General features: G+C 38.7%; 1 pseudogene; it reads left to right on the top strand.

The window, feature by feature from the left end:
- Positions 1–2,352: 2,352 nt before the first annotated feature.
- On the top strand, positions 2,353–4,722 carry LOC118713765 (annotated as a pseudogene).
- The last annotated feature ends 950 nt before the right edge of the window (positions 4,723–5,672 follow it).

The raw sequence follows: 5,672 nt of genomic DNA, 5'->3' as shown, positions 1-5,672 counted from the left end.
TGTTTAAATTCTGGCAGATATAAGCTTTGTTGGCCATGTTAATTTAGGAAGAATCCTTAGCCTATTCATATCACAACAATCTTAACTGATGTGTTAGATTCTGCTTTGCCTAATCCTGCTATCTTTTAAAATCAAAGTTTCATCTTTGCTCTGGATATTCATGAAGTTTTCCAAAGAATTCCTTCAAAAAGAGTCCAAACAATGGAGTGAAAGCTATAAATTGCTTCCTATTTAGTCATTGCAAACATGGTTGTAAAACATGAACAATAAATGTTTAATGAGTTCAGAGTATAAGTCCCCAATTTTTCCTCAATATAGAATGAGTTAGCCAATATGGTTTAGAAAAATTTCTTTGTTCTATTCTGGTTCTTATTCTGTTATCTTCCTTCAATTTCTTCTGATTTCCCTGCATATTCCTAAACTGTATTTACCTCCTGGAGTTTTTTGCTGCAGTGTCACTCTTTCATATAAAAAACCATGTGGTTTCCCTAGTCAGTTTGGCTCAGAAAATAGAGCATCAGCCTGAGAACTGACGGGTCCCAAGTATGATTCCAGTCAAGGGCACTTTCCTGGGTTGTGGGCTCAAACCTTAGTGGGGTACTTGCAGGAGACAGCCTATCCATGATTCTCTCTCATCATGGATTTTTTTCCCTCTCTCCCTCTTCCTTCCTTTCTGAAATCAATAATATATATATATATATATATATATATATATATATATATATATATATAACAAATAAACAAAAAAACCAACTATGTGGTCATTATCTATTCACTTTCTTAGACTTCTATTAGTGCTTTGGTGGAAGGAAATTTACTTCTCTTTAATGGGCTTTGCAAAATGCCTTTTATAAATTATTGCTTCGGAAATATAGATATATACATATATATATATATATATATATATATATATATATATATATATATATATTAATCTTGATCATAAGATGCTATGGCTTATTATGCTTCTCTGTTCTTTAAATTTTTTTATGTTTTCTTTATATTCTGTTCCAGCTGTGATAAAAAGAGTAAAACTAAAACTAGAACTATCATATGATCCACCATGCCCTCTGCTGGGTATACTACTATACCTGAAGAAATGAAAACCGTATTTTAAAGAGATCTGCACTCCAATGTTCATTGTAATATTTTATACAACTAGAGGCCAGGTGCATGAAATTTGTGCATGGGGGGTGTCCCTCAGCTGAGCCTGCACCCTCTCCAATCTGGGACCCCTCAAGGGATGTCCAACTGCCCATTTAGGCCTGATCCCCATAGAATTGGGTCTAAATGGGCAGTTGGACATCCCTCTCTCAATCCAGGACTGCTGACTCCCAACTATTCACCTGTCTGCCTTCCTGATTGCCCCTAACCACTTCTGCCTGCCAGCCTGATCACATCCTAACAACTCTTCTGCCAGCCTGATTGCTTCTAACTGCCCTTCCCTTCAGGCCTGGTCACCCCTAACTGCCCTTCCCTGCAGGCCTGGTCACCCCCAACTGCCCTCCTCTGTCTGTCTAGTCACCCCCAACTGACCTCCCCTGCTGGCTTGATCCTTCCCAACTGCACTCCCCTGCTGGCCATCTTGTGGTGGCCAACTTGTATCCACATGGGGCAGCCATCTTTGACTGCATGGGGGCAGCCATCTTGGGTGTTGGAGTGACAGTCAATTTGCATATAACTTTTTTATTAGATATGATAGCCAAGATATGGAAAAAACCTATAGATACTTAGGATAAATGGATAAAGAAGTTTTGAGATTATATATGTCACAATGGCATATTATTCAGCCTTTAAAAAGGAGATTCTGCAATTTACACCAACATGGATAAACCTGATGGACATTTTGCTAAGTGAAATAAGCTAGACACAGAAAGAAAAAACTAACAAACACACACAAAAAACAAAAACAAAAAACAACATAAACTACATAATCTCATTTATATGTGGAATCTAAAAAAGTTAAATGCAGAAAGTAAAACAATGGTTCTGAGGGCAGGAAGGAGGGGTAAATGGGGAGAGGTTAGTCAAAGGGGACACATTTGCAGTCAAATAGGATGAATATATCTAGAGATCTAATATGGAGTTATATATCAGAGATATTATGAGTATAATTTCCTACCACTGCAGTAAAGCAAATGTCACAATAAAGTGAGTCACACATTTTTTCATTTCCCAATGCATATAGAAGTTATGTTTATACTATAGTATAGACTATTAACTGTACAATGAAAGTATGTCTAAAAAAAATCAATATACAGAGTCACCCCTGAGCATGCCGGTTGCACAGTGTGTGAACTGAACACAATCCCTGCCCACCCTGCTCTCTATTACTTGCATCCCTTCATGTTCATGGTGCCTGAGAAAATGCATTATTGGGAGGAGGTGGAGACTTTCCAGGCAGAAATTGTCTAACTCATGTCTCTCATCACCATTACTTGTTACTCCAACTAGGAAATTTTCCTTTGGGATTGATTAGTAATGCTTCTGATGGCTTGGACAAGATATGCTATGAGAGTCTGACTGCCACTTCCAAGTTAAACAGTGGTAAAGAGATGAAAATTTACATCATCTGCAAACCCCAAGGATTCACACTCTCTTTGGTGGAAGCAGACATTGGCATAACCAAAGCTGATCTCATAAATCATCTGGGAACCATTGCCAAGTCTGGAAGATAAGCATTTATAGAGGCTCTTCAGGCTGCTGTAGACATCTCTGTTATTGGACAGTTTGGTATTGGCTTTTATTCTGCCTATCTGATGGTATAAAAACTGTGGTTGTGATCACAAAGCACAGTGATGATGAGCAGTATGCCTGGGAGTCTTCTGCTGATGGTTCCTTCACTGTGCGAGCTGACTGTGGGCTGGACACCAAAGTAATCTTCTACCTTAAAGGGAGTAGTTAAGAGGGAGGGAGGCCAAAGAATTGGTGCAGAAGCACTCACAGTTTATAGGTTATCCCATCACCCTTTATTTGGAGAAGGAATAAGAGAAATAAATTAATGATAAAGCAGAGGAAGCAAAAGGGGAGAAAGATGTGGAAGATAAAGATGATGAGGAGAAACCCAAGCTTGAAGACATGGATTCAGATGAGGATGATGATAGTATTAAAGATAACAAAAAGAAAACAAATATAATTAAGAAATAATATATAGATCAGGAATAACTGAACAAGAACAAGCCCATTTTTTTTTTGTCCTAACCAGTTTGGCTCAGTAAATAGAGCATTGGTCTGCAGACTCAAGAGTCCCATGTTCAATTCTGGTCAAGGGCATGTGCCGTGGTTGTAGGTTCATCCCCAGTAACGAGTGTGCAGGAGGCAGCTGATGGATGTTTCTCTCTCATTGATTATTCTAACTCTATATCCCTCTCCCTTCCTCTGTTTAAAAATAAATAAATAAAATTTATTAAAACAAAAAAGAGCAAGCTGATTTTGGACCAGGCACCCTGATGACATCACTCAGGGAGAACATGGAGAGTTTTATAAAAGCAATGACTGGGAAGACCACTTGGCAGTCACGTACTTCTCTGTAGAAAGTCAGTTGGGATTCAGGGCATTGCTATTCATCCCCTGAAGGGCTCCCTTTGACCACTTTGAGACATGGATGAAGGATAAACACATCAAACTCTGTCTCCCATATGTTCATCATGGACAGCTGTGATGAGTTGATATCAAAGTATCTAAATTTCATCCAAGGTATGGTTGACTCTAAGGATCTCCTCATGAACATCCCCCAGGAATTGCTCCAGCATAGCAAAATTTAGAAGGTTGTTTTAAAAAACATTGTTGAAGTGACTTGAACTTTTCTCTGAGCTGACAGAAGACAAGAATAATAAGAAATTCTAAGGCATTTTCTAAAAACCTAAAGACTGGAATTCATGAGGACTCTACTAATTGGTGATGGTTTTCTGAGCTCTGTGCTACCACACCTCCCTGTCTACAGATGAAATTATTTCATTTTCAGAATATGTCTCACACACGGAGACCAAAAAATGTATCTATCACTGTGAGAGCAAAGAGCAAGTTGTCAACTCTACTTTTGTGGAGCAAGTGTGGGAGAGATAGTATATATGATGGAACCTGTTGATGATTATGGTGTGCAGCAGGTCAGGGAGTTTGATGGGAAGAGCTTCAAGGGGAACTTGGAGCTACATGAAGTGGAGAAGAAAATGGAAGAGAGCATGGTGAAGTTTGAACACTTCTGCAAACTCATGAAAGAAATATTTGATAAGAAGGTTGAGCGGTGACAACCTCCAATAGGCTTGTCTTCACCCAGCTGCATTGTGACTAGTACCTACAGCTGGACAGCACATCATTAAAGCCCCTTCCTTCCCCGCACCCAACACACACACACTTTGGGATAATTCTCCAATGGGCCACATGATTTCTAGAAAGCTCGATTATCCCAATTGTGGAGACTGTGGAAAAAGGCGGAGCCAAACAAGGACAAGATTGTCAAAGACCTTGTGGTGTTGCTGCTTAACGTGTGTGGCTCCCTTCTTGCTTCTCACTTGAGGATCCACAGACCCACTCCAACCACATCCACTGCATGATGAAACTAGGTCTAGGCTCTGATGAAGATAAAGAGGCAGCACAAGAATCCAGTGCTGCTGTTCCTGGTGGGATCCCCTCCCCTTGAGGGTGATGAGGGTGCCTCTTGTATGGAAAAAGTAGGTTAGGAGTTTCTATCTGTGGACCTGTGACCTCTGTGTAGTGTCTTTATGGCTCTCCCAGCAGCCTGAGTGGCTCTGACTTGCCCGGTGTCCCCTGCTAGAGTCCAGTGTTGTTGTTGTTGTTGTTGTGTGTGTGTCTGCCTAAAGCAGGTTACAAGGGCCTCAAACCTCTTTTCTCATTTGACTTCAGGTTTGGATGTTCTATATTGGGGGGATTTTCTGTTGTTGTTTATTCTGAAATTAAAGTATTCAAAATAAAGAAGATGCAGTTTTTAAAAAAAATGAAAATAAAAAAGTGTACTAGTATATACCTTAATTGCTATCCATCATCTGAGCATGTTGTAATACTGTATTGAATACTGGAAATTTGTTAAGAGTATAAATTTCAGGTGCTCTCGTCACATACACACACAAAAAGTATGTGAGGAGATATGTTAATTAGCTAGAATATGATAATCATTTCACTATGTATATGCACATGGAAGCATCAGATTATACACTTGTTTTCCTTTTTTTAAATTAAGTGTACTAGGGTGACATTGGTAAATAAGATTATATAGGTTTCAATTATTTGATGCCTATATCTGTATCCTGTATTGTGTGCTCATCATCCAAAGTCAAATTTTCTTCTCTCACCATATATCGAATATTTAACTTCCTTTACCCTTTACTATCCCCTTCCCCATTCCCTCTTGTGACCACTATATTGTTGTCTCGGTCTATGAGTTTTGTTTATTTCTTTTTTTTGTTTGTTCATTTGTTGCTTTCAGTTTTATATCCCACTTATGAGAAAAATCATATAGTTCTTAACTTTTTCTGTCAAACTTATTTTTCATACGTGTTATTCTCAAGATCCATCCATGTTGCTGCAAATGGCAATATTTCATCTTTAATTATAGTTACATTGAATATATATATATATACCACATCATCTTTATCCAGTCATCTATCTAAGGACACTTCTGTTGTTTCCATGACTTGACCACTGTGACTAATGCT

This window comes from Pipistrellus kuhlii, unplaced genomic scaffold, assembly GCF_014108245.1.
Source record: "Pipistrellus kuhlii isolate mPipKuh1 unplaced genomic scaffold, mPipKuh1.p scaffold_m20_p_9, whole genome shotgun sequence".
Lineage (NCBI taxonomy): Eukaryota > Metazoa > Chordata > Mammalia > Chiroptera > Vespertilionidae > Pipistrellus > Pipistrellus kuhlii.
Note: the sequence above shows the minus strand (reverse complement) of the source record. Positions and strands in the feature narration are given on the sequence as shown.